Below are 6,533 nucleotides of genomic sequence, written 5' to 3'. Positions count from 1 at the left end.
TGGACCCCCTTTTGCCTTCAGAACTGCCTTAATCCTTCGTGGCATAGATTCAACAAGGTACTGGAAACATTCCTCAGAGTTTGGTCCATATTGACATGATAGCATCACGCAGTTGCTGCAGATTTGTCGGCTGCACATCCATGATGCGAATCTCCCGGTCCACCACATCCCAAAGGTGCTCTATTGGATTGAGATCTGGTGACTGTGGAGGCCATTTGAGTACAGTGAACTCATTGTCATGTTCAAGAAACCAGTCTGAGATGATTCGAGCTTTATGACATGGCGCATTATCCTGCTTGAAGTAGCCATCAGAAGATGGGAACACTGTGGTCATAAAGGGATGGACATGGTCAGCAACAACACTCAGGTAGGCTGTGGCGTTGACACGATGCTCAATAGGTACTAAGGGGCCCAAAGTGTGCCAAGAAAATATCCCCCACACTATTACACCACCACCACCAGCCTGAACCGTTGATACAAGGCAGGATGGATCCATGCTTTCATGTTGTTGACGCCAAATTCTGACCCTACCATCCGAATGTCGCAGCAGAAATCGAGACTCATCAGACCAGGCAAAGTTTTTCCAATCTTCTGTCGTCAGATTTTGGTGAGCCTGTGCGAATTGTAGCCTCAGTTTCCTGTTCTTAGCTGACAGGAGTGGCACCCGGTGTGGTCTTCTGCTGCTGTAGCCCATCTGCCTCAAGGTTCGACGTGTTGTGTGTTCAGAGATGCTCTTCTGCATACCTCGGTTGTAATGAGTGGTTATTTGAGTTACTGTTGCCTTTCTGTCAGCTCGAACCAGTCTGGCCATTCTCCTCTGACCTCTGGCATCAACAAGGCATTTTCGCCCACAGAACTGCCGCTCAGTGGATATTTTCTCTTTTTCGGACCATTCTCTGTAAACCCTAGAGATGGTTGTGCGTGAAAATCCCAGTAGATCAGCCGTTTCTGAAATACTCAGACCAGCCCGTCTGGCACCAACAACCATGCCACGTTCAAAGTCACTTAAATCACCTTTCTTCCCCATTCTGATGCTCGGTTTGAACTGCAGCAGATCGTCTTGACCATGTCTACATGCCTAAATGCATTGAGTTGCTGCCATGTGATTGGCTGATTAGAAATTTGCGTTAACGAGCAGTTGGACAGGTGTGCCTAATAAAGTGGCCGGTGAGTGTATATGTGTGTGTGTGTGTGTGTGTGTGTGTGTGTGTGTGTGTGTGTGTGTGTGTGTGTGTGTGTGTTTATATATATATATGTAGAGCCGAAGGAACGGAGAAGACCGTAGGTTCACACTTTAGCCGTGTAGGCAACTTTCTTTAATCCACGGTAAATCAGAGAGCAACCAAACCACAGCTCGACTGAGCGGAGGTGGCAAGAATAATCAGAAAACTGGCTGGACAACCATAACTTAACCCTGCGTTAACCTGCCAGGGCAACCATGACTTAACCCTTAGTTCCTGGGTTGAATTCTGTCCCCAATACGTGTCCACCACATGAGCCCCCCCAGAATTCGCCCTAGTAATCGAAGTCAGGCAGGCGCGGGGGGACAACAGGCCGTCCGCGGCGGCTCCGGATAACAGGGGCCGGAGTGTCTCTGGGAGGCATTGACGCGGGCCTGTGGAGGTCGGCCTGAGGAGCAGAAGAGGCAGCTCGGGCCTCCACGGGGGGAGGAGGCGGAGCCGGGGGACGACCGCGACGAGGAGGTTGGGCTAACTCCAACGGCTGCGTCAAGTCCAGGTGTGCGGGTTTAACTCGGTCCACTGAAACATGCTCGGCCGTGCCCCCAAAATCCACCACCAGGTGCTTAGTTCCCCGTTCCAGGACGCGGAAGGGGCCGTCATAAGGGGGTTGCAGAGGGGGGCGGTGTGCGTCGTGACGGATGAACACGTAGTCCGCTGACTGCAGACCTGGGGGCACCTGGGACACCGGCGCGCCGTGTTGGGCGGTAGGGACGGGTGTGAAAGCTCTGACCCCGTCCAGCAAGGAGGCTCGTTGGTCCACAGCTGACCAGGGACGCGTTGCATTGGGCATGAAATCGCCTGGGACTCGCAGCGGCGTGCCGTACACCAGCTCCGCAGAGGAGGCTTGTAGGTCTTCCTTCGGGGCGGTCCGCAGGCCCAGCATGACCCATGGGAGCTTGTCGACCCAGTTGCAGTCCTTGAGAGTAGCCCGAAGCGCAGCCTTCATGGACCGGTGGAAGCGCTCACATAGGCCGTTCGCCTGAGGGTGGTAGGCGGTAGTGCGATGAAGCTTGACGCCCAGAGCCTCACCCACAGCACTCCATAGCTCTGAGGTAAACTGTGGCCCGCGGTCAGATGAAAGGTCGGAAGGCGTACCGAAACGTGAGACCCACGACCCAATAAAAGCCCGGGCCACATCAGCAGACGTCGTGGATGCCAGGGGAACAGCTTCAGGCCAGCGCGTAGTCCTGTCCACCACAGTGAAGAGGTAGGTGAACCCATGGGAGGGGGGTAGGGGACCAACCAGGTCGACGTGGACATGGTCAAATCGTCTCTCCGGCACTGCGAAGCGTTCCAGGGGCGCCTTAATGTGGCGGTGTATCTTAGCCCGCTGACAGGCAACACACGAGTCGGCCCACGCTTTCACGTCTCTCTTAAGTCCCTCCCACACAAACTTAGCAGAGGTCAGGCGCACGGATGGCTTACCGCCTGGATGAGAGAGGCCGTGCACAGCTTCAAATACGGGGCGTCTCCAGCTGTGCGGGACGATGGGCCTGGGCTGTCCTGTGGAGACGTCACACAGGAGGGTGGCACCTGTGTCGCTGAAAGGAACGTCCTGCAGGCGGAGCCCCGTGTCGGAGGCCCGGAGACGGAGGATGCTCGGGTCCGTGGCCTGGTCAACGGCCATCTGTGCATAGTCAAGGCCTAGGTGGACCGCTCCAATCACTGCCCTAGAGAGGCAGTCAGCTACCTGGTTAGACTTACCAGCGACGTGCTGGATGTCGGTAGTGAATTCCGAAATGTAGGAGAGTTGTCGCTGCTGGCGAGCGGACCATGGCTCGGCCGTCTTGGACATGGCAAACGTGAGGGGCTTGTGGTCCACGTACGCAGTAAACTCGCGGCCCTCTAGCAGGAAACGGAAATGCCGGACAGCGAGCCAGAGACCGAGGAGTTCCCTGTCAAAAGTACTATACTTGCGCTCTCGGGGTGTAAGCTGGCGACTGAAAAAGGCCAAAGGCTGCCAAGCCCCCCCCACCCACTGTTCGTGAACCGCACCAACAGCATAGTCCGATGCATCCGTGGTTATGGAAATAGGCGCTGTAGGTGAAGGATGCGCTAGCAGGGTAGCCTGGGAGAGCGCAGCTTTAGTCTCGGTGAACGCACGGTCCCGCTCTGCTGTCCAGTCGACCGCCTGGTTGGGGGACATGCCTTTCAGCGCCTCGTACAGTGGCCGGATGATAAAGGCGGCTCGGGGAATGAAGCGGTGGTAGAATGTCACCATCCCGATGAACTCCCTGAGCGCACGAGCTGTTTGGGGGCGCGGAAAGGCCGCCACCGCTTCCACCTTTGAGGGCAGGGGGACTGCCCCGTCCCCAGTGATGCGATGCCCGAGGAAATCAATGGCTGTCAGCCCGAACCGGCACTTCGCCGGGTTGACGATCAGCCCATGCTGGCTGAGGCGTGTGAAGAGGGCATGAAGATGGGACAGGTGTTCTTCCTTGGAGGCGCTGGCGATGAGTATGTCGTCCAAATAGACGAAGAGGAAAGGAAGGCCACGGAGCACTGAATCCATCAGCCGCTGAAAGGACTGGGCCGCGTTTTTGAGTCCAAATGGCATTCGTAGGAATTCAAATAGGCCGAATGGGGTAGTCACCGCTGTCTTGGGGATGTCTGAGGGGTGCACGGGAACTTGATGATAACCACGGACCAGGTCGACTTTTGAGAAGACGCATTTGCCAGACAGGTTTGCAGAAAAGTCCTGGATATGCGGGACAGGATAGCGGTCGGGCGTGGTGGCGTCATTTAGTCGGCGGTAGTCCCCGCATGGGCGCCAACCTCCATCAGGCTTAGCGACGATGTGGAGTGGGGACGCCCACGGGCTGTCAGAGCGGCGGATGATCCCCATGCGTTCCAGGTGCTCGAACTCAGACTTGGCAATGGCGAGTTTGGCGGGGTCGAGACGCCTGGCTCTGGTGTAGACCGGGGGCCCCTTCGTAGCAATGTGATGCTCCACCCCATGCTTAGCGGTGGGTGCAGAGAAGGTAGGCTGGGTGAGGTCAGGGAACTCAGCGAGGAGGCGGGTGAACTTGTCTGCCTCTGAGAGAGAGTTGGCTAGACCTGCATAGGCCGCTTCCCTCCGCGTACATGCGAAGGAGGAGAAGGTTAAGGCATCGACCAGACGGCTGTTCTGAATGTCCACTAGCAAACCGTAAGCGCACAAAAAATCAGCTCCGAGGAGGGGAAGCGTTACATTGGCCATGACGAACTCCCACGTGAAACGTTGTCCACCAAAACACAGTTCTACAGACCGCACGCCGTAGGTGTGGATAGGGCTGCCGTCAGCCGTCGCCAACTGGGGGCCCCGCTCCCCGCCCATGATGTCGACGTCAGTAGCAGGGAGCACGCTTCTCTGTGCGCCCGTGTCACAAAGAAATCGCCGACCGGAGATGGTGTCGAGGATGAAGAGTAGCCTGCTCGTATCGCCAACACTCATGGCCACTACTGAGTGTTGGCCCTCTCGTTTCCCGTCGGCCTGTAGTTGCAGGGGGAACGGCACCGTTTAGCTTTCGCACCAAATCGAGCGTGGTACATACAGAGTCCAGAGGGCTTGTAGCGGTCTGATGCTGTGGCGCCACCGTCGGGCCACGCCCGCGATGTCGGCGGGGGGCCAGTGAAGGTAGGAGCCAGCACCCCGGCATGGGAGGAACGTTGTGTAGCGACGAAGAATCGGTCAGCCTCCTTTGCCAGCTCACGGGGATCAGTGATGGTGGAGTTAGCGAGCGCAGTCTGGACGTGGGGCGGCATGTTGCGCAGAAACAGCTCCATAAACAGGAAACATGGCTTTTCTTGACCCAGTAGGTTTAACATCCTGCTCATTAGCTCCGATGGTTTGCCATCTCCCAAGCCCTGAATTGCGAAGAGGCGACGTGCTCTCTCCGTTGTTGACAGTTCAAAAGTTTCAAGGAGGAGATGTTTAAGTGCGGCGTATTTACCATCGGCCGGTGGGTTGGTTATGAAACCGCTTATCCTGGAAGCCGTAGCGCACCCCAGCGCTGCCAATACGTAGTAGTACCTGGTCTCGTCTGCTGTTATGTCTCTGAGCGCGAACTGTGCCTCAGCCTGCGCGAACCATGTAGCCGCGGAAGACTCCCAAAACTCCGGCAGTTTAATTGCAACGGCGTTCGTAGCCATAATGTGTGTGGTTTCAGAAAACTTATCCGAAAACCGACGTCGGGGTCACCAGTGTAGAGCCGAAGGAACGGAGAAGACCGTAGGTTCACACTTTAGCCGTGTAGGCAACTTTCTTTAATCCACGGTAAATCAGAGAGCAACCAAACCACAGCTCGACTGAGCGGAGGTGGCAAGAATAATCAGAAAACTGGCTGGACAACCATAACTTAACCCTGCGTTAACCTGCCAGGGCAACCATGACTTAACCCTTAGTTCCTGGGTTGAATTCTGTCCCCAATACGTGTCCACCACATATATATATATATATATGTGTGTGTGTGTGTGTGTGTATGTATGTATGTATATATATATATGTGTGTGTGTATGTATATATATATATATATGTGTGGGGGTCCGCGGTGGTGTAGCGGTCTAAGCATCGGCTCTGTGTCGATGCAGTTGCCCACTGGGGACTGGGGTTCGCGCCCCGGTCTCGTCAGATCCGACTATGGCCGGACTCGACGAAGCAGCGATCATTGGCAACGCTGTCTTCGGGAGGGGGGCGGAGTCGGCTTGTGTTCGTCACGTGAATGCGTCTCTGTGTGTGTCGGAAAAACAGTGGTTCGGCTTGGTGTCGCCTTGTCACGAAAGTGGCGAGGCGGTCTCCTTCGAGACTGCCGGCCGGAGAGATGCAGTTGGCGAACGCATACAGTGCGAGGGTGGGTGTTTGAATTAAAATAGGGATCGATTGGCCACTAAATTGGGAGAAAAAAGGGAAAAATCAGAAATAAATTAAAAAAAAATAAATATATATATATGTGTGTGTGTGTGTGTGTGTGTGTGTGTGTGTGTGTATATATGTATATATAATATATATATATATATATATAATATTAAAGCGTTTTTTTTTTCAGAAACATTAATAGTGTTGATAAAAGTGCTCAACAAATGAGGGGCAGAATATTAAGTTTTGTATTAAAATCTTTTTTCCTGTATCCGTGTTGATATTCCGCTTCTCATTAGTTGAGCACTCACAACACCATTGATAGTTTCTGAAAAGAATGCTATATATATATATATATAACTTTGCTAAAAGAAACACTCAACGGCAGGAAAAGTGCTCAACAAATAATGAACAAAATAATCCAGTGAGTCAAATTCTTTATGAGGCAGTAAAAACCT

The sequence above is a fragment of the Lampris incognitus genome, chromosome 2 (assembly GCF_029633865.1).
Source record: "Lampris incognitus isolate fLamInc1 chromosome 2, fLamInc1.hap2, whole genome shotgun sequence".
Lineage (NCBI taxonomy): Eukaryota > Metazoa > Chordata > Actinopteri > Lampriformes > Lampridae > Lampris > Lampris incognitus.
This window is presented reverse-complemented; position numbering follows the sequence as displayed.